We start from the raw sequence: 26826 nt of genomic DNA on the forward strand, positions 1-26826 counted from the left end.
ACCGGGTGACAGATGCTCTCTATTAATCTCTCTCTCCTCCTTGATAAGAAAGGAGAGAGAATAAGGGAGAGAGACTTATGGGTTGGAGGCTAAACCAATCAACTTTAATGAAACAATAATGGTAAATAGGAAAAAAAAAGAAAAATGCTATATATATATATATAAATATACAGGAGAATGAATATCAGAGTCCTTCCCCCTTTTCCCCCAACAATTCTCACGCAAGCCGGGTGAAGGCAGGCAGGCAAGCAACTGGGCAGCAGGCAGGGCAGCAGGCGGGCAGACGGACTGGATGGGATCCTTCCCAGATGCTGGGTGAAGGCAGGCAGGCAGGCAACCGGGCAGCAGGCAGGGCAGCAGGCAGGGCAGCAGGCAGGGCAGCAGGCAGGGCAGCAGGCAGGGCAGCAGGCAGGGCAGCAGGCAGGGCAGCAGGCAGGGCAGCAGGCAGGGCAGCAGGCAGGGCAGCAGGCAGGGCAGCAAGCAGGGCAGCAAGCAGGGCAGCAAGCAGGGCAGCCAGGGAGGCAACCAGGCAGGGCAGCAAGCAGGGCCACAAGCAGCCAGCCAGGGAGGCAACCAGGAGCTTCTGCTGGTCTTTTATAGTGCCACAGGTGAGACCAATTAGCTGTTAAGGGGGGTGGTACCCAGCACTTCTGCTGATGATCTCAGGTGAGGCCGATCAGCTGGTAAGGGTGTGGCTCGGTCCTCGAGATCCCCCAACTCCATACCGAGGATGACGCACATGGGATGGAATACTCCATTTGAGAAACTTGCTGTCAACCCCAGCAAGTTCAACCATCGACAAGAAACTCAGAAAAATCACCTTTATCCTGGCCCAAACCAGGACACCCCAGAAGAACACACTATTTCTTAGGGGTTGCATTGATCTAAAGTGAAGCAAATGGCAAAACCCTCATTAGTACTTCCAAGGTGATGATTCTATTTGGCCTGCAGATGTGCTGGGTGAACATCACCAGCAGCTCCAGTGTGCTCCAACTTCTCAAAATGAATTTGCATCCTTGCAATGCCATTTAACCACCAGATCCTGTCCTCAGAGTTGAGTAGGTGTAAATGTGAAGCAATTGCAGACTTGAGCCCTCACCTATAAGAGGCCATGTTTTTACTGAAAAGGAGCTGAGAGATTATCAACTAATCTTAACCACTGGCAGAGGTTCTTTTGGGCTGTACCTACATAGCACAGAGAGATGCTTGGGGTTGTTCCAATATTCAGTTTTGGGAATCAGAAGCAATATATTAGCATTAGACCTTAGACCCACAAATTAGCCTCCCTGAAAGGGGGATATATTAATTTGGGGAGAGTACTGTGAACCTGATCAGCTCCCTTCCAAACCCTGACATTCTGGGACTCTGTGTGACATTTCTATTTGGTTGTTGACAGAAGTTGATGAAAACAGTTGTGTTTTGTTAAAAAATGAAAAACCCCACAACCTTTTATCTGTTCCTTTGTAAAAATATTTGAGTTTCCATTGAGTTCTTATGGACAAGCATTTCCATTATCAAAAATCTGCAGCCTGTAAGCCTTTTTGCCTTTAATTACTTAAAAATGGTGAAAACTTTTTTTTAATCCATGCCTTGATGTTGCCACAGATCAAGTTCTGCCAGACTGACAAGGGAACAAACAATGGAAGAAAGTTTAAGGTATTTTCTTCTTTTGGGTTTGACGGGTTTTGGTTTGGTTTTGCTATGTTTTGGTTGTTTGCTGATTTCTTATTTTTTTGTCACCAGCCCTTCAAAGGGCTTCTTATACAAAATAGTGACCTGCAACTTTCATGTATCATTCTTAAACATATCACAAAATGAAAGCCTCTGAAGAAAGGAAATTGAACAAATACACTGCAAGTGCTAGGTCACAAAAATTTGACCAATTCTGACCCACAATAATTTTTTTTCCCCCCCCTCTTGCTATTCCTTTTCACCAGCAGGACCTTTCAGGCTAAAAGGAATTAAATTCCATACTTTTGTAAAGGTCAAAAAGGACCATTTCTAAAATTTATTCAACTTTCTTTGCTTCTTTTGAACAGTGCACAAGAGAGAGCAACTGTGTGGGCTCAAGTTTCCATTTAACATATTTTTAACATTTTGCTCCTGTAGTGATGGAATGAAGGGCAGTCAGTTAACTTCACTGGGGCTCACAGAGGAGGAGATGTCAGCAGAGCTTAGACCATTTTATTAGAGCTGGCACAAGCCTCCAGAATGCCTGGGAGGAAGACAACAAAGTATTTTTTTATACATTCTTTAATTATTTTATTTTTTAAATCCTTCAGTATTCCCTGATGCACCTAGGGTTCGTAATGCTGTAATTCAATTTATTTGATAAAGCTAATTCTCATTGCTACAACAGATTTTAAAAGCTCCCTTAAAATATTAAGTAGCATCTTGGGTCTGCACAAAGAAAAAAAATTATCACCTAATCATGTAACCATTGAAATGTAGAAATTGCAGATGGAAAAGAACATCCACTCTATCCCCACACCAGTGAAGGATTGCCCTCTAGAGTACATTTTCTACTTTTTCACATCTAATTTTAAACTGGTTTAAGTGATGGGTCTTTCACCACTTTTCTCTTCTGCATTCTGAATTTAGTGTCATGAAGCTTTATAATGGCATTCAGCCTACGTTTTATTTTTCTTAATTTCAAGCCATTACTCTCAGTTATACCCCTCAGTTCTCCTCCAAAGTAATTCTTCACCATCATTGGTCTTTATTGAGCAAGCATTCCAGGATAGTTATCACATCCTCTCCTCTATTTGCATATCCAGTCTAAATATATTGCACTCCTAATATTGCCTTATAAATCAGATCCCCCTGGTCACTTAATCATTCTGGATGCTCTTCTATAACTTCAGTGCCCCTGAACTGTGCACATCCCTGAGGTGGCAACAGGCAAAGCCATGAATTTGCTTTCAGTCTTTGCTTATCCTCAAGCCAGCAATGGAAGCACTGGTGTTATCCTGCCAACCCCCAGGGAAAATGCAACTTTTGTTGATGTCATTGTTCTGAGTTTCTTTAGGAGAAAGTAGGGCAGACAGCCTGCTCACAAGTGAAATGGTAACAAGCAGAAAGGGAGAGAAGAAAGAACTCACTGGAATGGAAAGCAGCAATGCAAAAGGGCGCAGATGACAGAGAGGAATATAAACCTTTGTTAGCACAGCTGTTTTTCAGTACACAAGGTACGAGGGAGAAGCAACAGAACACTGAAATATTGCTTTTAACAGTTATTGCCAGAATAAGTAGGACAATTTCCAGTGACATAATGGAATGACAGTCACAAGGTGAGGAGCAGGAGATGGCGACAGAAAGGCAGAGGAAGCAATGACACCTGAGGTCCCTGCTTGCCTAGAAGGTCCCTGGTGAGCAAGACACCCTCTGAATCACAGTAACCCCTTGGTCTACAGCACCCAGAGAGACTGAAATGAGACCAAGTACATTTCTAAAGGCACTTTGTTTTTTTCTTTCATTGCTGTTCCCTACCTGAATTGTGTAATTTTTTGTAAATATCTTGTTGTCTTTGAGGAAGCCATGAATTAATATGCACTAATCCTTTCACAAAGGATGGAGTTTGTGGCCAACCCAGACATCAGTCTGGTCATAGGTAAATATGCTTTTTGGTGAATAAAATGGTAGTTGCTTTAAATAGAAGATTACATCTGTTGGTACCAGCACACCAAGTATGAATTTCCTTTAACTTTTTTTTTTTTTTAAATTTATTATTACTATCTGGATTGATTGTTCTTTGGACTGGGAAAAAAAAATCACTTGATTTTACTTAAAACATTCACATATATAATCAAATTTTCATCATAAAAAATAATATTGATTATAAAATATCACATGATGTGGCTTTGCAAATGCAGAGGGTTGCACAATCAGAAGGGCTGTTGGAGTTAGAAAAATAACTTTAATTGAAAGAGAAGGCAGAGAAATCAACTCAATGTACCATGGCAGAAAACTCCTCAGCCTCAGAAAAAGAAAATATTTGGGGTTTTCATCTCCTTTGGAGGGGCAAAATGCTGTGTTTCCACATAGCTATAAAGCTTGGAACCACACTCAGTTGAGATTAATAGCATCAAAGGAATACTGTATTTAAAAAAAAAAAAAAAAACCAATTTTAGCAGCACTTGTTGGCTATTTTCACAAGTGAACTTCAGAATCTCCACCTGTACCTCATTATGTCTTACTCTGCCCTCTGTAATACAGGAGCACACACTCTTCCATTCATGCCTTTCAAAATAAAATTACCACAATATTCTATTTTTTCTGTAGAGTCAATTAACTCTGTGCTAGTTATAGACCTTTGTTCTGAAGATCACACACAAGAGATTCCCAATTTTCCCAACTTCATCTTCTTCCTCCCAACCCTCATCACACATTCCTGACTCTTCCTCTGCCCTGACTCAGATGCTGAGCTCCAGACAACACCAGGAAAATGTGTAGTTTAAACTCAGGCTGACCCCTTTTCTTGTAAGGTTTTTAAACCAGACTGTGGGACACTGTGTGCTGGCAGTGAAATGTTCAGCTAAAACAAACCATCTAACACCCTCTGTCCTGTAAAAAACATTTTATAAAAGTCCAGAAATATCTCTCAGCTATTTCATGCTTTTGGTCCCTAAACAGCAGTGACTGATTTTGTTTGGTATGGTAAACACATACTATCCATAATGATTCTATCCTGTCAGCCATGCTTCCATTGACTCGTTTTCATTTTAGGAAGAAAATGCAGTGATTGTAACAAAAAAGAGACAAGGCTGGATAAAAAGTTCTCTGGTGCTGAAAATGCATCTACTTTAATTGTCTATACAGACTAGGCTTTGTTTTTCTGTGCAAGTAAAATGATTGTTAAAACAAAGGGCCCCTTAAACTTACCTTACAACTATCCAGGGCTCTATTTCCTCAATTTTCCTGCTTTATGGAAAAAAGAACATACAGACAACAGTGATGGTTCATTCCTCCCCATCTCCCATCTTTTTTAAGATAGCAAGTTATTTGAAAAGATGAAGAATGGAACAGAGAATTCAAACCTTCACATTCTTAGAAGAAGCTATAGCACAGAGCACTTCTCTGAAGCAGCAGAAGGGATATGCTTGCACTCACTGCTAGTAATATATCAGATTTAAGAAGCTTTGTTCAAATGCAGTGGTAACCACTTTACAAGGAATTATTGGATCTCAGCCCTCACAGACCTCAGTAAGTTGGAAGGAAGCTAAACTTTAAGTGCAATAAATATATCATTAGTGTCAATAGAAAACTCATTGCTATGGTCAACAGCACTTCAGAGGAGTTTTAGGAGTTTCAGAAGTAAAACATACTCTGGAAGCTCCATCAAATGTAGCTGCTGTGTCAAGTCAGCAGTTTTGAAAATGCTCTGTTTGGGAAAATAGCAAACAGTAATGGTTCATCAGAATCCCCTGAGCAATTCAACCTGCTAGGGATTCACAGCAGCTTCTGGGGCTTCAGCCAGGCCACTGCAAGCAGAGACCCTCAAGGGTTTTGACCCTTTTTGCCCTGGCCAAGCACCAGACCCTGAGCTACCCCCAGTGCAAACACCCCCCCCTCCTGCTCCCTTTAACTGCTGTGATTTTCAGCTTCTCAGACTGTACAGTCAGCTAAGAGAAGATAAACAGCCCAGTGTTGAAGAAAGATGATCATCTAGGTGCCACAAATTTAATTCCTCACTGTACAAAGTCACTTTGCAAAAACATCAGGAAAAGAATTTTTTAATTAGTGTTCTTTGACTTTTGACTCAAATTTACCCTACATATAGGTCCATCCTAACACCTAGCTTTTAATTACCAAGGTACTCCTGCTAGGATGAGCATCTAGAAACAAGAAGTTTCCCTGTAATATATTCTTAAGTGTTGGGGAGTCTCAGCTGCGGATCTCCTTTAGGTATGGAGAAAGGGCTCTGAGGCAACAGACAAGTTTTAAGGAGAAACATCAGAAGGAAGAGAAATAGCTCCAGTGATGATGCTTTTATCAGTCTTCTGCCTCTTGAGCTATGAAACACAAGTCACGTGCCAGCACTCAAACTGCAGTGCATAAAGCGGAAGGAATTCAAGTACATTCTGTTATCCTGATACTCCATTATTAATTTTTTGTTAAGGTTAAGCTGAAAAGTTGACAGTGCAATTAATCTTTGACTAAAATGGAAGCTTCAGAAGAAATACTGTAGAACAGAGAAAAAATTTGTTTAGGCATTTCTCAAACTCGAATATTTTGATGTTCCTTCAAAGTAAATAATTTGTATTAGTCTACTGAAATGAAGCAAAGGGAAAGCTGCTCCAAAATGCATCTGCATTTTTATATATTTACCGAGGGTGACGCAATAATTTTTTTTTTTTTTAGGCATAATTCCTGTTGTGTGATGAGCACAGTTATCTTACTGGGGAAACCATATACCAAAGAGTAAGAGCATGGAAAAATGGAAGCTCTGAGCTCCAAGTAAGGCTGCCATAAGGCAAGGGAATAAGGTTACAAAACACAATCCATTTTTTTAATCAACTGGAAGTTTTCAGTTTCCAAATAAGCAAATAAACTAATAGGAAATAATTGATAAATCTGTAGATTTTACTTCAAAACTACACATAATTAAGCATTTCACACAAAAAAACCTGATCCATTCTGCTCTCCTCTCTCCCGCTTTTCTGAAGCTGTCTGCAGAACAGGTCCTCAGGTAATGATGGAGTGAAGAAGAGGGTCTCTTTTTTTACCATGCCTCAAAATATCAAGGAATCTATCTGGGACAGTATACACCTACTCAATTCAAGAATTTGTCAATATGAACAAACTGCTGTGACACCCACACTGTTCTGGCTCACTGGGGACATCCCAGATGACTGGAAGTTGGCGAATGTCACACCAATCCACAAAAAGTGCCAGGAGAACCCGGAAAACTACAGGCCCATCAGCCTGACCTCAGTGCCTGGCAGGGTTATGGAACAGATCATCCTGGGGGCAATCACACAGCACATGCAGGATGGGCAAGGGATTAGACCCAGACAGAACGGGGTTAGGAAGGGCAGGTCCTGTCTGACCAACCTGATCTCCTTTTATGATCAGGTGACCTGTCTCGTGGATGAGGGGAAGGCTGTGGATGTGGTCTACCTGGACTTCAGCAAAGCCTTCGACACCATCTCCCACAGCATTCTCCTGAAAAAGCTGTCAGCCCACAGCTTGGACAAGGGCACCCTGTGCTGGGTTAGGAACTGGCTGGAGGGCCGGGCCCAGAGAGTGGTGCTGAACGGGGCTGCATCCAGTTGGCAGCCAGTCACTAGTGGTGTCCCCCAGGGATCAGTGTTGGGCCCAGGTCTGTTTAATATCTTCATTGACGATTTAGATGAAGGGATTGAGTCCATCATCAGCAAATTTGCAGATGACACTAAGCTGGGGGGAAGTGTGGATCAGCTGGAAGGCAAGAGGATTCTGCAGAGGGACCTGGACAGACTGGAGAGTTGGGCTGATTCCAATGGGATGAAGTTCAACACGGCCAAGTGCCGGGTCCTGCACTTTGGCCACAACAACCCCATGGGGAGCTCCAGGCTGGGCACAGAGTGGTTGGAGAGCAGCCAGGCAGAAAGGGACCTGGGAGTCTGGATTGACAGGAAGCTGAACATGAGCCAGCAGTGTGCCCAGGTGGCCAAGAAGGCCAATGGCATCCTGGCCTGTATCAGGAACAATGTGGCCAGCAGGTCCAAGGAAGGGATTCTGCCCCTGTACTCAGCGCTGGTGAGGCCACACCTCGAGTCCTGTGTCCAGTTCTGGGCCCCTCAGTTCAGGAAGGATATCGAGGTCCTGGAGCAGGTCCAAAGGAGGGCAGCTAGGCTGGTGAAGGGATTCGAGCACAGATCCTACGAGGAGAGGCTGAGGGAGCTGGGGCTGTTCAGCCTGGAGAAGAGAAGGCTCAGGGGAGACCTCATCACTCTCTACAACTCCCTGAAAGGAGGTTGGAGCCAGGGGGGGTTTGATCTCTTTTCCCAGGCAACTCTCAGCAAGACAAGAGGGCCCGGTCTCAAGTTGTGCCGGGGGAGGTTTAGGCTGGACATTAGAAAGAATTTCTTTACTGAGAGGGTGATCAAGCATTGGAATGGGCTGCCCAGGGAAGTGGTGGATTCTCCATCCCTGGAGATATTTAAAAAGAGCCTGGATGTGGCACTCAGTGCCATGGGCTGGGAACTGCAGCTGTAGTGGATCAAGGGTTAGACTTGATGATCTCTGAGGTCCCTTCCAACCCAGCCAATTCTATGATTCTGTGATTCTTTAGAGCCCAGATGCAATTCGGCTGCTTCAGCACAGAGCAGTGACACAACTACAGTGCCTGGAGAGCAGCCCTTGTCTCAGACCACTGTCCTGAGTTCTGCTTAACACCTGGCTTCCCAAGGATAGGGTGTGACAAACAAACTGGAACATCTATTTTATTTCATCCACAGCCTGTCAGAAGGTAACCCAAATGTAACGAGTGAGAGAGAAGAAAGATTTTTTTGTCAGTGGTTTCCAGTCCTGCCAGCAACAATATCCCCCTCTCTCCTGATTTCATGACTGGGTCCCTTTGAAATACTCAGCCTACTGGGTGCCATTCAGATGTTCACCCAGAACTGAGATCAAACCCCTCCAGAAGAGCATGAAACCTCCAAGCTGTGTCTCAGCACAAACAGCAACTTTCTGCATTGCCTCTTTATGCACACCCACAATCAGCACTCTATTTGTCACAAGATGGGGTCATGGAAGATGCCAAGTCTCTTATCAGCTTAAGTTCAATGAAATTTCACCACCTGATTCAAAAGAAAATTAACAAACTGGGATCTTACTGGCCTTACACCCTGGAGCTAGTTTCAGCTTGCCCAGGAGTTCACCATTATTCATTTCTAATCCCCACCCAGTCATGTCCATCATAACACATCATGGGTAGCCCTTCCCCCTCACCACCAACAGAGCTGAATCCTACCCAAAATTACCTTTAAAAATAAATTACAATAATAATCCTTGAGGTTCACAGCCCTTTCTCACCAAGGCTGCTAATGGGCATCTGGCTGTGCATCACCTTGCTTCTGTCTCTGAACCTTGTAGCTGCATGGATTGAACCAGAGTTTAAGCTGATATCACCTGAGACCCTGGCAGCTCTGAGCTAATCTGACAGCAGCAGACAGACAGCAAGTGCTGCTGCTGCTTAACAAGGAGCTGTCAGCAAACGGACAGCACAGAGGTTTCCAGAAATCTAAATAAACTGCGTATAGGGTTGCAATTTCTCCACTAAAAGTACCCATAGTCTTTCTCCTGGCCCTAAACTACTGTTACCACATCCCACAAACTGTTCTGATGAGAAACACTGTGGACACCATGGGCGGGTACCAAGCCTTTCATTTAAATTTATTAGAAACAAACTGGGAAGAGATGGGAGACACTGCTATTAAGCAGCAGCCATCTCCATCCTCCCAGCTCCTCAGTGGCTCTCGAGTAACTCAGCACACTCTGGCAGAGCCCTGGACTTAACAACTAAATTATTCACAATTTGCCCAGGAAGGCTCTGAATACAATAGTTCCAAGTCAGTGCCTTTTCTAAATATGACAAAGGTCATGTTTGTTTCCTCTTGCATGCTGCAGAATTTATCACCACCCTGCAGAGGCAAAGCAAAGTGAACATTCTGCACCCCTGGCACAGACACTACATTTACACTGTGGTATCAGAGTTGAGGTTTCTTGTATCCACCATCCTATATCTGCCCTTCAATGATAAAATGTGTATGTCCAACTTATCAGGGATGTTCCTTAGGGCATCTTTATCACAGAGAGAGAGAAGGATCAAAACTGCCCGTGCCTTCCTCACTGCACAATGGTAAAGATATGCAGGAGAAGAAAATAACCTGGAAGGATTTTAAGAGCAGCATTGTACCTGCAAGAAGTATCTGTAAAGCCACTGATAGCAAATTATTTACTTACTGGCCCAGTGTTGTGGTTTGCTACAGGTGAGCTACTGCCTGACTTGTGATCTGAGCAGGAAGAATATTCCCCAGCTCAAAAAAAGAGCCCAAACCTCATGGGAAGGTCCTGACAAGCCAGGGGGGGGTAGAGATTCCCACCTCTCCCCACCAACCAGTGAAAGGCAACCTGCTTTGGGGCATAGGAAGAAATAAATAAACTGCTGGCCCACCAGTGCTGGCAATGAAGTGCTTTCAAGTATTTACTGCTAAAACACTGCATTGGTAAGAGCCTCTCACCTGAGCATGAATTATTTTTAATTCTTAAATAACAATGATTTTGTTCGTAATTGCTAACAAACTATCACTTCTTGTTTAGATATTGACAAAGAGGTAAAGAAAATATCCATATCTGCCCACAGCTATGCATCAAATCCAATCCTATGAAAGGAGTCAAGCTGGGGGGAAAAAACCAAAATCAAATACAGCTGGAAAAGATAGTTTCAAAACCAAAGAGGACAGAGAAGCAAGTTGCTGTGGCCCACAACAGTTTTCATAGATCTAAGCTCCCAAGAATTTAGCAGAATAGAACAAAAGCAGCAAAAGTGACAATGAGAAGCCATTTCTGATTATTGATGGTGGCACAGGGGAACACATGCTGCCAAACCACATATTTTGCAGTGCTATTCTAATAACCAGACAGTAAAAAGCAATGAAATGCAGAAAGGGGACTGAATCTCACCTGCAATTGCTAATGCATTTTAGATACCTCAGCTGCTCACAGCACTCATAGCCTCACTCTGGTTTCCTCAAAAATTATAGCAGAGAGCCCTACCATGAAAGACAAGACCATCAAGGACAATTAAATGCAAAGATACAATATAATCTTCAGCTCACATAGTCCCTAAACTGCAGATTGCCAGAAGGTAGAAGAGCACATGAGGGCTGCAGTTTTGATTTATTCCCACACTCTTCCCCCAAGCATCTGCTGCTGGCAGCCAAGAGCCAACATCAGGGCCAGGCAACCTTCCCTCTCTCTCCCAGCCTGACTGTCCTCACTTTCCAGGCTGGATGAAGGTTCAGGTTCTGAATGATGCTATCACATGGGGTTGAGGAAGAGGATAGAGATATTTTTACAAATTGAAGTGGAAAGTAGACAACGACCAGAAGAAGAAAGTATGACACAAGGAATGGTAGGCAGGATAATGAGATATGGGATTTTTAGAAAAATCCATGGGATGAGACATGAAAAGAAGGTAATCTCTTCAAAGGGTTATCAACATGGAGATGCCTGCAATGGAGATAGAGACATCTCTGATGCAGTAAATCCCTTCACTAATATCACCCTTGTTTACTCACAAGACCCACATAAAGCAAACCTCTTTCAATAAAGCTCCCATTAAGAATTCAAATGGCACCAGATTTATTGTCTCAGTTGCTGTGGTCTTGCAGAAGATGGCACAGTTTTCATGAGGATTTATGACATTTCAGCACATCTTCCTTAGCATGAAAATGAATTTAGTCTGTGCAGAGCAAATAGAAAGCAACCTGTGCATGAAAGCTTGTCATTGCAAGGACATCACACACAGGAGTTCCCAGCTTGGCTCCTACACTTCTACCAAGAGCTCTCAGCAAAGCTTGACAAAAATCCTTCACAAAAGTCTCTCACCAGTCACAGAATAATGCCTTAAGACAGATGAGGAAAAAGAAAATAATTCTTCAATTCCTATCCCCAAGCATCTTTTCATAAGCAGAAACAGTGCTTCAGAGCTGTAAGTGAGCAAGAACTTTTCCAAAACATGAGCTGCTAAGTGATGTCCATAAGGAAAAGAAATTTAATTCCATGAAATTGTTTCTTATTTCCCACTCAAATGCACATTTTCCACTTTAAGCTGCAGGTGCTGCTGTTAGCTGGAGGCTACACACATGCACCCTTCCAATGTTGTACAAACCAGGATTCAATTATAATGACACTTCCCACATGCACCAGAGGAAAATCTCCTGAACAAGATACTCTGCTTAGTAATATTTAATTTTCATGGAAATGCAGACACAAGAGACCTGAATTATTATCAGGATTTCTGTAAGTCAGGCCAGTAAGGATTCATAATTAACTGCTGCCCACAAGAATCTCTGCTGTGAGCAAAGTAGAATCCACCCTGAAGTTGTTAACTTTAAGGTAAGCAACTAAGAATAATTTTTAAAAAGAAACAAAAAATAAGCAAAAAAACTCCAAACTACACAAAATCCCACTTGAATACCACAATATCAAGTATTTAGAAACAGCTCTCTTCTTTCCTGTTTTTTTCTGGTAGTAAAATAATAAATAAATGCTAATACATACAATGTGAAAGCACATTATCTATTCCAGAAAACACAATAGAAGTAAGGTCATCACTCACAAGGGGGAAAAATCCCTCCAGGCAAATTCCTAGGATCCAGTGTTGATAGCCCTGCCCCTTCACACACCAGGCAGTACTGGAAATTAGGTTTTATTCAGTCACAGGCTGTGAGTTAAGGAAAACCACTGCTTCTTTCAAGGTGTAGGAAACCTTTTGTGACTGAAAGTCCTGAATACAGAATTCCAAAGCAGTGCTGAACAGCTCTGTGCTCCTCCAGGCTCTGAGCCATGGTCCTACACAACCATCCTAAGGATTAATCTGATCTCTATTTGCATTTCATTAACTCCCTAGGGAGGGGAAGAAGAGGGGAAAAATACTTAAGGCTTATCCAGCCCTGAGAAGGGCTCATAGCCCCTCAAGTAGAAAAATAATCATGCACAATATAAGGAAAGTCCAGCTTGATAAAACTAAAGTAACATGAATCACAGCTACTGAATGGGAGAGGAGGGAGAAATTACTGCAGAAAATAAAAAAAGTGTCTGAACATGATGCCTGTGCCCAACTCACTCCCATAGAGTGAGCAACAAAAGGCCAATACTACTTTGGGAGGCAGGTAAAGGAGCAAAGCACTAAGTGCTCAGGGCAAAAAAACCTCTTTGCACCAAAGCCAGCCCATTGCTGCTGAACCTCTATTGATCAGAGCACCTGCAAAACATTTCAAGTGTGAGTCTAGTACTGAGGAATCCTGTTAAATAAATCCAGAGAAGTGCAGCAAGGTACAGCCTAGGCTGGCAGAGGCATTGCAGCCAAGTCCTATAGCAACAGGCACAACAGAAAATATAGAGTAATAGGAACCTCCTCAGAGCAAAGCATTATCATTTAGTCATATATATACACACACATATATACATATTTAAGACAGAGTCTCCATTCATTTTACATAAACCCTGAGGTTTTCACTTTGGAGAATTTCATGCATCTTGAAAGCTTTAAGTGTTTTTACTAAACAATTAACATCTCTAAAGCACAGAGCCATCCTGATCACCATAGTCAAGACCTTAAAAGTTCAATTACTGCTTAGAAAAGGCAACTGGTTGACTATAACAGAATGAAGGTTTTTTGTTTTGTTGTGTTTTGTTATAAACTGAAATTTCTTTTAACTTTAGTAGAAAGGTAGAAAAGAAAGTATTCATGAATACTGACTCAAACTCCAGTAGATCTTCACCTCCAGATGGCTCAATGATCTTCTCTAGAGCCACAGTAACTCAGACTGAAACACTTAACTGATTTCTCCCACTTACCAATATTTTGAAGGTAACCTCAAAAGTCCCTTGTATGGAGCCAGCAGCTCATGAGTAAGAGCTACATGGCACAGGTAATGAGCCACTGGGGATTCAAACAGCTAAGAAAAAAGAGAGAAGGAAAAAAAATTTTTTTGATAACCATAAATTCAAGAGAAATAAAAAAAAAGATATGGAACATAGGGAAAGCTACAGAGATTTGTCATGAGAGCATTTAAAGCCAAGAGGAAGACATTAAGAACATGATTAATCAAATCTCAAAAAAGTTTAAAGGATAAATGTTTGAAATATATTTATCTACAACAAAGTTTTGGAGTTTGGCTGTAAATCTTCACTGACATTACCAACAAAGACCTGAACCCAGTTTCTAATATGTAAAGCAAACAACATCTTTTCATTTAAAAGACTAAATTATTTTGACTATTTTTGTATAACCTAAGGGAGAAAAAGAATCTAACACCTCATGCTCCAGGCAGTTTTCGTACCAGCTAATTCATTATGATTGCAAATGGACATTATATCTGCAGCTTTTAAGATACAGAAGATATTAATTTCTTCCAGGTTAGCACCTTTATCTCAGGGACCATGGGATTAAGTACAGGTAAAGTACAAGCATCTGATACATTCAGATATGGAAAAGATTTAATGCCATGAAATATAAACAGCTCTAGAGGAAGCCTAACTTGAAAATAAGATATTAGAGACAGAAAGAGCATTTTAAAAAGTTTGTGCAGAACTTTTTTTTTGCTTTCACTGTGTCATCAGGACAGGCACACACTGTCCCAAACCCATGACAATAAAGTTGTAGATCATGCATCAACAGAAGGAGGAAGCAAACCTACAGCTACCTGAAGATAAAAACCCCAGATGATATCCCTCTGTTGCACCTACCTTTCAATCTGAAAGGGAAAGCACAGCCTGAGGTTTTTCATCAGTTTGTCCTAGATGTAATTATTTTCTATTGATTTCCTGTTGCCACCATACTTTGTGTGAAATAGCATACAATAGAAAATAATATGTATGCCCATTTTACTGCCCCAAATTGGATTTCTGTGCAATTGCTTTTGACAGACCAGTTTTATTTCATCTTGTCATTATTTTACCCTATTTGCTCGGTTTTCATTTTGTTCCAAGGAGAAACTCATCCTTATGCAGGGAAACCAGCATAGGATACAACCAACATTACAACTCACTGAAGCCTTGTTTGGAGCCCACAGTTCACAGCACACGGATGAATTTCACCCTCAATAAACACCGAAAATTTCTGGGCAAATAAGAGAATGCAGAATGTCAGCATTCAACGTGTTCTCTTCAAAACAGGGCTTCATTTCTCAAGTGATTTGTGGCCATATCCTATTTCTGACTTCCAAAAGTCACCCGAGCGTTTTCTCAAACACCAGAAATAACCCAGGTTATGATATAGAGGAGGTCAACCAGCTCCTGTCACAGCACCAAAGGTAGGGGCAATGTCAATAAGGATCTCATTGACTACTGGACCCTTCTTCAGGAAGAAAAAAATACAGCTGCTTAATGTAGTGAAATGAGGTAACCAGGTGGCACTAATTGCCAGGTAGTGGGCATGAGCTTGTGTTAAGCCCACCTGTGCCTGATTAGGGCGGGCCCCTACTGTGCATGAGCAGGATTAGGGGGCCAATAAAGCTCACACCTGAGGAAGCCAGAAGGCAGACCACTTTCCGATTTTAATCCTCCCTCTCTCAGGGTCTTCTTGGCTTGTTGTAAAGTTTTCCAACTGTGCTGTTCGAATTGAGGTAGCCCGTTGTTATCGTGCAGAACAGGGCTGGCCTCCCAATCCCCTTCGACAATGGCATCGCAGATGAAACCAGACCACCTTCCGGGTCGGGGTTTATCAGCACCTTTGATGCTTTGGTTGTTCTGTCTTGATAACAACGGGGCTGGAATGTCCTCATCATCAGGGAGGGTGGGTGGGTGGGTCTCGATATTTATGGAAAGACAAGCGTTGTTCCGTGTCTGTCATCCTTTTTTCTAAAGATTTCACAGCCTGATTTGTTTGTTCCAGGAGGGCTTTTATTTTGTCCTCCAGGCCGATGGGTGCAGCTGGTGGGGTGGCCACTTCTTTCCCATGCTCTTTTTCTGAGCTGGGAGGTGGCAGTAGGGGTGGTTTCAAGCAGCAGCTGGGGCCGCCCATCTCAGGGGCATGGGCTGTCAGCATCTTCACATTCTTTTGTTCGTTTCTTTCGGTGCTTGGAGCGGGTGCTTCTTTTTCTTCCTCCGGCCCAATATCTGATAGAAACTCGGCTATAGAATGGTGCGACTTTCCTGTCATGCCTTTGATGGCAAGGCTGTTGTCCCTTAGTCCTAAGAATGCCTTCCGGGTTTTTCCACCCTCAGGAGGAGGGGTGGGTAGCAGAGGTGCTGTGGGGACAACACCAGATCCTGCTTCTGGTGGTGGTGCTGTAGTATCAATGCCAGCATTTGGTGGAAGTGCTGCAAGAGCGGTTATGGCAGCTTCCACCTCAGCTTTTATTTCTTTTCGGGCATTGATCACCACTACCATGTACCATCTAATCCGTTTATGTTTTTATTCATTTCTTGAGTATGGAGGCTTCCCAACAGGTCCCTGACCTCCTGCCAAAGTTCCATGCGGCCGCAGAGGACAGGGGGTAGGAGAGTTCTTGCTCTTTTGCCCATGTCACCAGCTTCTCATCAACAGGGGTGCTTGCTGACAATCCCATCTTTTTTTTTTTTTTTTTTTTTTTTTTTTTTTTTTTTTTTTTTCCCCTTTGTCAATCAGTGGTAGAGAAGGAAAGGTAGGGGATCTTCTTACCCGACTCCTTGGGTTTTCTGCTAATGCTAGTTTGCACCAGACTAGCTCCCTTTCTCCTGATTCATCACGGGCTAGATTGAGGTCTTTGCCCACATTCTCCACCAGATGTAGCAAGACGAACCTCCTTTAGGGCATGGTGCTCCAAGGTCCAACCAGGTGTTCCAGCAGAAACTCACGAATAGTGCTCTGAGTCTAATGCTCTCAGGGCTGACCAGCCTGAAACGGTGCTATTGCTCTGGAAGTGGCCTCCCCTCTGGCTTCCCCAGGTGTGAGCTTTATTGGCCCCCTAATCCTGCTCATGTGCAGTAGGGGCCCACCCTAATCAGGCACAGGTGGGTTTAATACAAGCTCATGCCCACTACCTGGCAATTAGTGCCACCTGGTTGCCTCATTTCACGACAGCTTAACACCAAACTTCAGCATTCATCAGGATATAATCAACTGCCCAGTTTATTGTCACAAATACCCCTGCTTTGCAATCTTAACCCAGCCCACTCAGAAATTTACTCCAAAATTAAATTGTTTAGAAAAATCCAAGTTTTTCTTCTTTGTAATTTTCAGTTAGATTTGTGTGTATAGGGGAATATCCAAAATGTCTGCCCCCTAAAATGAAGTGTGATGAGGAATCTGCAGAATATATGTATTCCCTCAGCCTAAAAACAACTGAAGTAGAGCAGTAAACAAGCCCATTACAGAACATCTTGTAGGTGCTATCAGGTGAAAGGGAAGGACTCCCTCCACAGGAATAAGTTTATATTTTCAAATAATTTCGTTTCCCAAAGTGTTATTTATTAAATCAGTAGTGGGGACAGTCACATACCAGGCTGTCTTAGAAAAAGAAAACCAGAATAGCATTCTCATTTAACATTATCAGAGCTGACTGTCCTATTCATCCTGACCCTGTTTCCTTTCTCATTCAAAATCGTTGTGTCCAGGAAGGAGCTACCCAAGGCCAAGCAGCACCAGCCTCTCAACCCACTGGTGTTAGCATCTCCATGGGATGCAGCAGCCTACCTGCCCTGTGTCCCCAGACCAGCTCTCCCAGAACACACACACATCCCTGCCTCCCCTATGACTTTCCAAGGGCTTCTACAGACCATCCAGCCTGACTTCACTCAGAAAATAACCTGGGATTTTCCAACTTTTAAAAGTATTTTTTCTTTTTGAATACACAGCAGTATTTCTAAGCTTTGCCAAGACATTTTATTTCTCTCAACAAGTGGCAACACTTCTAAGCATGATATATGAACTCCAGACACAGTCTACCACGACAAGCTTGTACTAAACATGAGGCCTATTAAAAAATACTTCCCTCTTGAGTTACATTCAACCATAAATACATTTTTCTTGGGTTTTTTTGTTTCATTTACAGATCTGAGTTTTTACTTTTCTACTTTCTCACTATTTTAGTCTGGCATCTAGCTTGACATTCTTTGTTACTCCCTTAGACCAGAAAGGGCATCTACAAACTTGCAAACTGAAAATTAATCTTATTAGGCTCAACAGGGGAAAGCAGCATGGGATTCATCATGCTTTTTGTATCAGAGACACTAATTGGGCAGCAGGCTAAAGGTATTACATGGTTCTGATTTAACAATTCCCACTGCAGTTCTGCAACTATTTTTTTCTTGGAAAACAGAACACAGTAATTAAAACCAGCACCAAGTAGTCAAAAAAGATAAACTTATGCATTTATATGAGCAAATCTATTGCAAATATCTGTGCTAAACCACAACATTTTATACAATACAATATTTTAATAGCTAGGTAGAAAGGAGCAAAGGAGGAGTTCTTTATTTGCAAAAGAATGGTTCTTGTGGTTTAAATATAGCAGGGTATAAATGTCCACAGGCCAGGATTGACCAGTGTTAACTTTAGTGGCTGAAAGGGCATTTAAACTTGAGTATTCAAGTGCAGTTCTGTTTTAAGTAGGAGGTTAAACAGACACAGGAGTTTGTTTGGTTTTGTTTTGGCTTTTTTTGGTTTTTTAGTTTGGGTTTTTTTGTTTTTTTTTTTAATACTGGCCCACTTCCTTCTCTCTCTTCTGTCTGGTTTGGAAATAATATCATCTTCCCTGAGCAAGTGCATCAGTCCCTGCTGAAAGCTTTCCTGTTCCACAGGCAACACACGCACACCAAATCACCGACTATGCAATGACAGCTGCCAAACTGCTCTTTCTTTCCCAAAGGACAGGACCCATCTTCTATTTCAATCTGCTAACCTGACAGTCACAGCACTCCTAATTACCTGCAAATTCTGGATTCTCTCTTACATCAGCTAAATAAAGCTGTCCTTTCACCCACAGCCCTCCTCCGTGGCTCCCAGCCAGTCCCAGCAGATGTGACAGGTCTGGGCCTCTCAGCTTCTGCTGAAGACATCAAGTGCACACAACACAGGGGTCCAAAACCTGTTCACAACTTGCTAATTTTTTTGTTTGGGCCTTTTTTTTTTTTGTTTGTTTGGTGAGGTATAGGTTGAGATTTTTTTTGCCCTTTTTTATAAGGCAAACCAACAAAAACTTACACACTTTTTTTAAAAAAGCACAAAACAACAAAAATATTAAAAATCTCATTTTCTATAGAGATCTGGACATTCTCAACATCCAAAATTTAATGAAATTTAGAAGAGTCTGCAATTCAAAGAGGGCCATAAGAGCAGAAAGTAGAGATGAGAAAACCTCCTCAATAAAAGCACACAGCACTGTGAGAAACCAAGGGCTATTTTTTTTTGAGCCAATTAAGTTGATAATTTGCCAGCTTTGTGTTCTTGTCATTAAATCACATGTAGTGACAGGTGTCAAAGAGTTGCTCTGCTGCAAAAAACACTTAGGAGAATAAAATTGCAAATCATGTGCATCCTTCACAAAGAGAAGAACCAGGAAAAAAAGTAAAGTTCATTTGCACATGAATGGGGTCTGAGGGGGAATTTTGAGTTGTCAGTGTGATTGTAATGTATATCTAGTTTGACTTACTTGTTGTTTTAAATTATTACAGATCCTGGACTGCTCATGTAACAAAATGGATATAAATATGTATGATGCTGTAGGGAGCACACAACATTATTTACACTGTTTTCATTACCATCTGCTGGAAGAAACATAGTACACAGAGGAAGGACACCTTTCCCATGAAAGTGAGCAAAATAGTCACACAGGGAGGTGAACCAAGAAAGATTTAACTATTACAGAGTCCAAGCTTCTACAACCACCACCAAGCTTGCAGAAGCACCTTGCCTTTCACTGCTGAAAGCCCTCCCAAAAGGAATGAAGGATTTTTCACAGCCTGGAGCTATAACAACCATGGTGTCACCAATACAATGCTAGAGACAAACATCACTACAGATCCAAAAAAATACTGACAATGGTTTTCTATTAAAATGGTGCATCAAGTCACACCACTGTTCTTGAGTCAAGAAGGTTTAATCAGCCAATTTTTCATGCAAACTTCAGAGCTGTTTCCACCTTCATGGGGGGACTTATTTGTGCAGACAGACAACCTCACAAAAAATGGTGGCCTTTCAGGGATGACATTTAAAAACGAGGAATATTTGCTGTCCAGATAGCAAGAAAAATGACCAAAACCACACAATTCATGATCACTGTAATTAACTGTGAAGGGCAGAAAGCACACACAAAACACCTACGTAACACTTAAGAGGACACATGTCCTTCATATCCTACTTGTTTTGGATTTAAGAGCTGGGGAAATTCCAATGAAATGTCTCTAGAATGGGAGTGAAGGAGAGCACAAGAACTAACAGTCAGTTTTGGGGAAAAACTGCTTAATATTACAAAGAATTATTTAGGATCCTCCATTTTTCCAGCAGCTTTGTTTTCTCTCCATGCATCACCAATAGAGACTTGGAATGAGAGCACAGAAATATGGGGTTTGCTGTTTTATTGTTTCTCAGCACCATGAAACACCAGCTCCATTTATGCTTTATCCTGGATTGTAGTTTTGCAAGTCACTGTGAACCACTTAACATTTTATATAGAAAAATAATTTAACTTTAAAAAGCCACATCTCATACATTCTTTTTGAAGATGGAAAAGCTCCGCAGGACATATGAGGTAGGGATTTTAGGCTGTTTCCAGTATGACAGCAAGCAGCAGAAATAGCCAGTGAGCACACAAGAATGTGAGAACACCAGCTGCTTGCCCCTTATGTACAAGGGAAGGCTACAAAACACATTATTTTAAAGAAATACCTCCATCTTTACCGAAATGAGGACAACTGCAATAGCTGTTGTGCCACCACTAGGTACAGTAGCACATCCAGGAATACATTATTTACCCAATTATTTTAAAAGGCAATTTTTACTTTCAAGCTCTTTAACGAGTGTATTAACCATTGCTTAACAAAATAACACAACCAGAAACATCTGTGTCTGCTACACTCTATTTGGCAGTGTCTGAAGGAGGAAAGCTAATAAATTGGTCGAATCTTAGCAGTAGGAAGTTGTCATTCCTTCTCCACCCTCACCACAGAGATGCTTTTAAGCCATACAGACTTCAGTGTGAATTTGATTTGCCATAATGCTGTTCAGTAAAACAAATGCCAGCCCTATGAGCAAGCTGGACAGATACAGCAGATAGCATTAATAGCACTTAACATCAGCATTGTCTGAAACAGACTATTTCAAGTGTCAAGTATCTCACACTACCTAATATTTCACAGCAAATTTGTTTACTACTTGAGCACCAGTCAAGATATATTGGCATAAAAAACACAACTGAAAATAAATTTCTTCTGTTGCAACCCGTGTTTGACAGGCAGCCCTCAATCAGACAGAATGGCTGCTCTTGTTTGGAACAGGCTGAGAACAGAATTCCTTTTTATAATTTAATCCAAAACTGAGCCAAAAGACATCTTTTTGTCAGACAAGCAGCAATACTGCATGGGGAAATGCAACTGCAAAGGCTGATGACATCTGTCTGTGTAGGTTGCATAGATGAGGTTTTGTGTGGGCTCTGAACTCAAATATTCTCTCTTCAGAGACCTCTGCTCAAGCTGGCTCTTAGTCACAGTTAAACGAGCAACAATTCCAAATATACAGCAATCAGACACCCTTCAGTCACAGAAATTCTGTGTGCACAATGCCCAACACCAAGCACAACAACAGAGGTTATCCAGAGCCAAGAAAGCTTGGCTGGAGCTGTGGAAGGAGAAAGGGAGGCTTCTCCTGCCCTGCCTACAAAGAGACATTGACAGACATCACATCTTCCTGCTCCAGGCACTGGGGCATTACAGATGGGCCTTCCAAAAGCAAGCATCAGCTCTACAGACCATGTTTTAGAAACATGATTTTGCACCACTCTGGAATAATTGTAAATTTAACACACAGCATGTATCCACTGCAGGGATTTCTCGTCACAGAGCTTTATATTTACTCCTTGCTTCAGTGATTTCGGAATATAATCAAACTCCTGGGTCTACAACATTCAAAAATTGAGGTCCCACAACATCTGTGCAACCTTCCTACTCTGTGCTCCCTTTATCAAGCTGATCTTCCAAGCATGATACTTGATGCCCCTCACCATATAGGAAATACCAGAGTATTGCTTGACAGCTACCAAAAGGTTACTGTGGTCCTCAGAATTTTCATTGTCCTTAAAATAGAAAGGATGAGTAAGAAGAAATAAATGTTGGTTTTTTTTAAATACTGGTCTGTGTGTGACAATGAAGCACCATCCTATATTAAAAAAAATAAACAAACCACAAACCTTCAGCTCTTCTTTGAAAGCGGGGATTTTTTTAAGTGTACAGTTATGGGAAAATAATCATTAATGGAATGTGATTTACATTCCACATAGATAGTTCTCCACAGAAGCCTGAAATCCAGATAGCCCAACTAGATAGAGTATTCTAGGGAATGAAAGGTATGATTTTGCATGCATTTATGACATTAAAACATGCAGAACATGGGGAAGATAAGTGGTCATGTGTAACAGCAATACATGTCATTAATACTAATAATTAATGTAACATTACCATATTTGTTTTCCTATTCTGTACTGCTGGGAGAAATACCTGGATGAAATCCACCACCCCCATCCCGCAATGAAACCTCAGTTTTCCAAAAAGTAACATTTTCTCAGAGCAGTATTCTCAGCCTGTGTATGACCTTCACTGCTGAAATGAATGAACTGTTCATTAGTGTTACAGTGACTCAGACAGGGGAAGCAAACTTAATGAAAAAGCTTAAACTTTGTGCCACAGACACTGAGCCCAAATTTAAATCTCACTGTGGGCTTATCCTGGGAAGAATCAAACCAGAAATAGTGCCTGGTGAATCAGACTAGGGGTCTCCTACTCTTAGTCCTCCTTCAGATATCCTATACTGGCAGGTGTTAAATTATGACTGGGGGTAACACAAATTTGGGAATCAGGTTTTGCCTTCAGCTCAGGAGGACTGTAGTTGAGGAATGAAAACATCCTTCTCCTCTCCAAGGCCTGGACTTCCTTCCAACACAAAAACTTTGATCATTTGGGGGTTTTAACCAAGGCACTGGAGTGTATCATCAGCCTCTGTATGCACAGAAGCCAGAGGGGCCACAAGCAATCTGGAACATCCTTGCCCACCCCTGCAGCCTTCCTCCCCACTCAGCTAAAGGTGTTCCAGCAAGAGCTCTCAACCACTTGCCATTTAAACAGCTGACATTGCTCCAGTACTGAACAGAAACAGACACTGAAGTGAAAAGATCTCCTGATAGAGAGAAATTCTCAACTTGCACCAGCTTTACTGATTTGACAATGCTGGTTATGATTTACATAAAGCAAAGCTTGGTTTTGCTTTCTTCTACCATGCTGAGTATAAAGAACACGGTGTGTCCTTTCAAACGTGCAGCATTAAATATCAGAAATCTTTTTTTTTTAAATCTATAGTTAAACAGGGAATTATGACATTAGATGCAATGACTCAGAGAACATAGTTGATGGTTCCCCATTCATGCTTCCTAGAAGTGAATCACACCAAACCCAACTAAAATTATTTGTCAGTGGAAACCAGAGGCAGCAAGGTGTGATCAGAGCAACTGACCATAAAACCAGCACTGGAGTGAAGAACTGGACTGTCAAGCTGCACAGTGGATAAATGCTGAAACTTCATCCCCTGGTGACTGCTTCAGTGGAGCTGTGGTTTGGGCAGGAGAGCAGGGCTGTGATTGTGTTCACACACCATGGCACAGCAAGAGCTCTAAAGCACAGATGTGAAGAGTGGCTTGAAAGGAGAGCAGAAGGCTCAGTAATGAAACTAGAAACTAAGAAACTCATGGGGTACAGGCTTTTCAGAAGTGCAGCGTGATGTATGTTCATAGAAGCCCCAAATGCCCTTTTTCATACCTCTGCTTATAGCTCATCTGTGGGCACTAAGTCTTGACCAGAATTGGTCTTTGACACAGACTGTAAAATACAAATCTTAAAAGGACCCAATGGAAAATAAAAGTCAGTATCATAACAAAATGGATGATTTCTGATATAATCTCTCACCACTCTTGCCTTCCATATAAAGGAGATATTGAAAATATGTTTCTCACTACAGAAATTAAGAATTCTGCTTCAATAAAAATACATCTGGTTGCTCTGATGCTGAAGTAAGAGCTTATTAGTACTGTTTCTGTTGTCATTCCTACAGCTGCTCCCAAAGGAACACAGTCCTCCTTTTTGAAGATCTTCCACTGCTGTTTATTCATCAAGCAAAAAGAGAGGCAGTCATCAAAAGAGGTTGTAGTGGCATAACAGTAATGTACACCAAGTTATTACCATGAAGACAAACTGAATCCAGAAAAGGTGCTGCTGAACTATGAAGAGACAAATAAGTATTTTATCTCTTCCAGGTATTTTGATGCCAACACAGCCTGATGACAAAGACAAAAAAAAGTTGTCTTCTACAGATAACAACTTCTATGACAGTGGGAGCTTGAATAGGAGAGGAAACATAAGTAATTTGTTTTCTGAGCTGTCAAGCCCTTTGTCTTGACCCAACAACAAATCTATTGATCTCCTTCAAAGCACAAAGGGAACAGTAACTGTCATGATGGTGTGACACAAACCAGATGAAAAATAAAATAAATAAATAAAAAGAGGTAAGAAAAAACATCTTGTTTATGCTCTGACAAATGTGTGCTCTGGCATTCCTCCTCCATTTCAAACACATTTTGCAAGGGAGACGTGACATCCCATGCAGTGGTGCCCTCCTGGGTGTCACTCACTGCCCTGAGCCCTCTGCTCTTTCCTCAAGGAGAACCAGGAACATGCAATAGTGCAGCAGCTGCCCATTCACCCAGGCAGGAGAATTTCTCAGCCTGCTGTGAAGGATAAATGGCACGAGGAGGTGATGGAACATGCAGTGAGCTCATCCCCATGGCTCCAAGAGCCTTCATGAACAATTCTATCCTTTCTGCTTCAATTCATCCCCCAGTGATGGTACCATCTTATCTTTGAATTGCTGGGGAGCAGCACATTCACTTTGTTTTCTCTCCCCATCCCCCAGGGCTGGGATATCCGTAACTTTCAGCCAAACCCAGATGTCTTTTTCCATCTGGCTTCCCTGAAACATAGATCAGCTTGGCCAAGGTTCTCTCACCACCTGTCAGGACTGCAGCAGCTGCTTCCCCAGACCTTCTCCAAGTCCACCTTCCTGAATAGCACTGGAAAAACTGCTCCCCCAAACACACTGGACACAGCCACCTCATTTAAGGCTAAGTTGTATTTTCCTTCATTGTTGAAAGAAAAAATTTTGGCTTCCCTGCCAAAGGGAGGGAAGGTTCCACATACAGAAGGGAACCACATACAGAAGGTTCCCAGCCTAGGGCTGTAAGACACAGCAGATGTGACAAAACATGAGAAGTCCTCCAGCACAAGGACCAGTCTCCAGCAGCAATGGTACATGACATGGAAAGCCACAATTCAGAATTGTTTAGAGCAAATTAAAAAAAGAAAAAGCTGATGGTAAGGGCTCAGTGACCATTTCTTGCATTTTACATACAAATGGATTCAAACAGAGGATTCAAATCATGAGTTTTTTAATAAAAGCGATCTTCAGAGGCCTTAAAAAAAAACACTGTGGAGACACAGTTGCAAGATTTAGATATAATAAAGCAGAGAAAATTAGTGACAAAATCTAAATTAGGAGTCCTATTAGGTGGAGTTGATGCCTCACGTATGTACCTGCTTCTTCACAGCAAGTAGCATCCACAAATAAAAATACTACCACAAAAGCCTTCACACATGATCCTTTGTTAAATATGGCTTAGATAATTCTTTAATAAATACTGAGGTGATAAATATCAGAAACACTGCATTTAAGGAGTATTGAATTATTTTTTATGCTTATTAATATTTTCAGCAAGCAGTACTAAACTCAGTGATTTGAGAGTTCTGTTTGCTTGCTGCCATAGCTGTGTTTTGGTGCTTAAAAGCAAATCACTTCACTTGAAGAAACTTCAAAAGGTTGAGCTAGGATTTCCTGTAGACTATTTGGCATTTTTGCTCCAATAACTGTATCAGGGAAAAAAAAAAATTAAAAAGAGAATACTTCATTCTCAAGTTGTTTTAGATCAGTCCAAGTTTGATTCGTCAAATACCCTGAAAAGTTTCTCTCTCATTTCAGCCTGGCTCTTTCCCCTGCCCAGTCATTGTTTTGACTGTGAAACAAAAAAAATATATTTCTCAGCTGTATTATCAGATATTGAGGATATTCCATCACCATAGCACAGCTATAGAGACAGTCATCTCAGGTCTTCTTTCAACAGAAATGAAGTTAAATCAATACTAAGCAAATTTCCCAGAAGTCAAATACCCTAGAATTACAAGGATGGATGAAAAAGCTTTCTGCCAGCTAATGCCATAGAACACCAGTGCACCCGAGGCAAAAGATCTGTTTTTCAACATGAGCTAAAGCTGGCCCTTTGAGCAGATGGTCAGCTATGCAAAACCTAAAACCTTCAGTGGTAATCACAGCACAAAATGTTCTAAAAGAGCCTATTTTTTTTCCCCACACCAGCTTATTCTTTTTTCTGACACCAGTGGATATACTTGGTCTGAGGGGGTGTTCGTGTTAGGATGCTCATCACTGAGCCCTGGACTGAGTCTGCAAGACTGACTGCATTTTTAAACAATACCAAAGGGTACCCAGAGACAGCCCCAGTGCCAAACTATACCCTATACATACAGAGGATGGGGGACTTTGGGACTTTTTCCTTGAGTCCTCAACTATTCTCACCCAGTTCCCACTCCCAACTCTCCAAGTCTTAAGCAAATCACTCGACAAACATCAGCCAATATACGGAGAGAAGGTACAAAGGAGTAGAACCCCATATACTGCTTGGGTTTTTAAATAAGAAACTGCTCATAAATATTGCTCTTGCTTTCACAAGAGTCATTCCACAGAACAAAATTATTCATTTTTCTTCAGCTCATGAAGAACATAAAATGCTACTCTGAGAAACACAC

This window comes from Heliangelus exortis, chromosome 6, assembly GCF_036169615.1.
Source record: "Heliangelus exortis chromosome 6, bHelExo1.hap1, whole genome shotgun sequence".
Lineage (NCBI taxonomy): Eukaryota > Metazoa > Chordata > Aves > Apodiformes > Trochilidae > Heliangelus > Heliangelus exortis.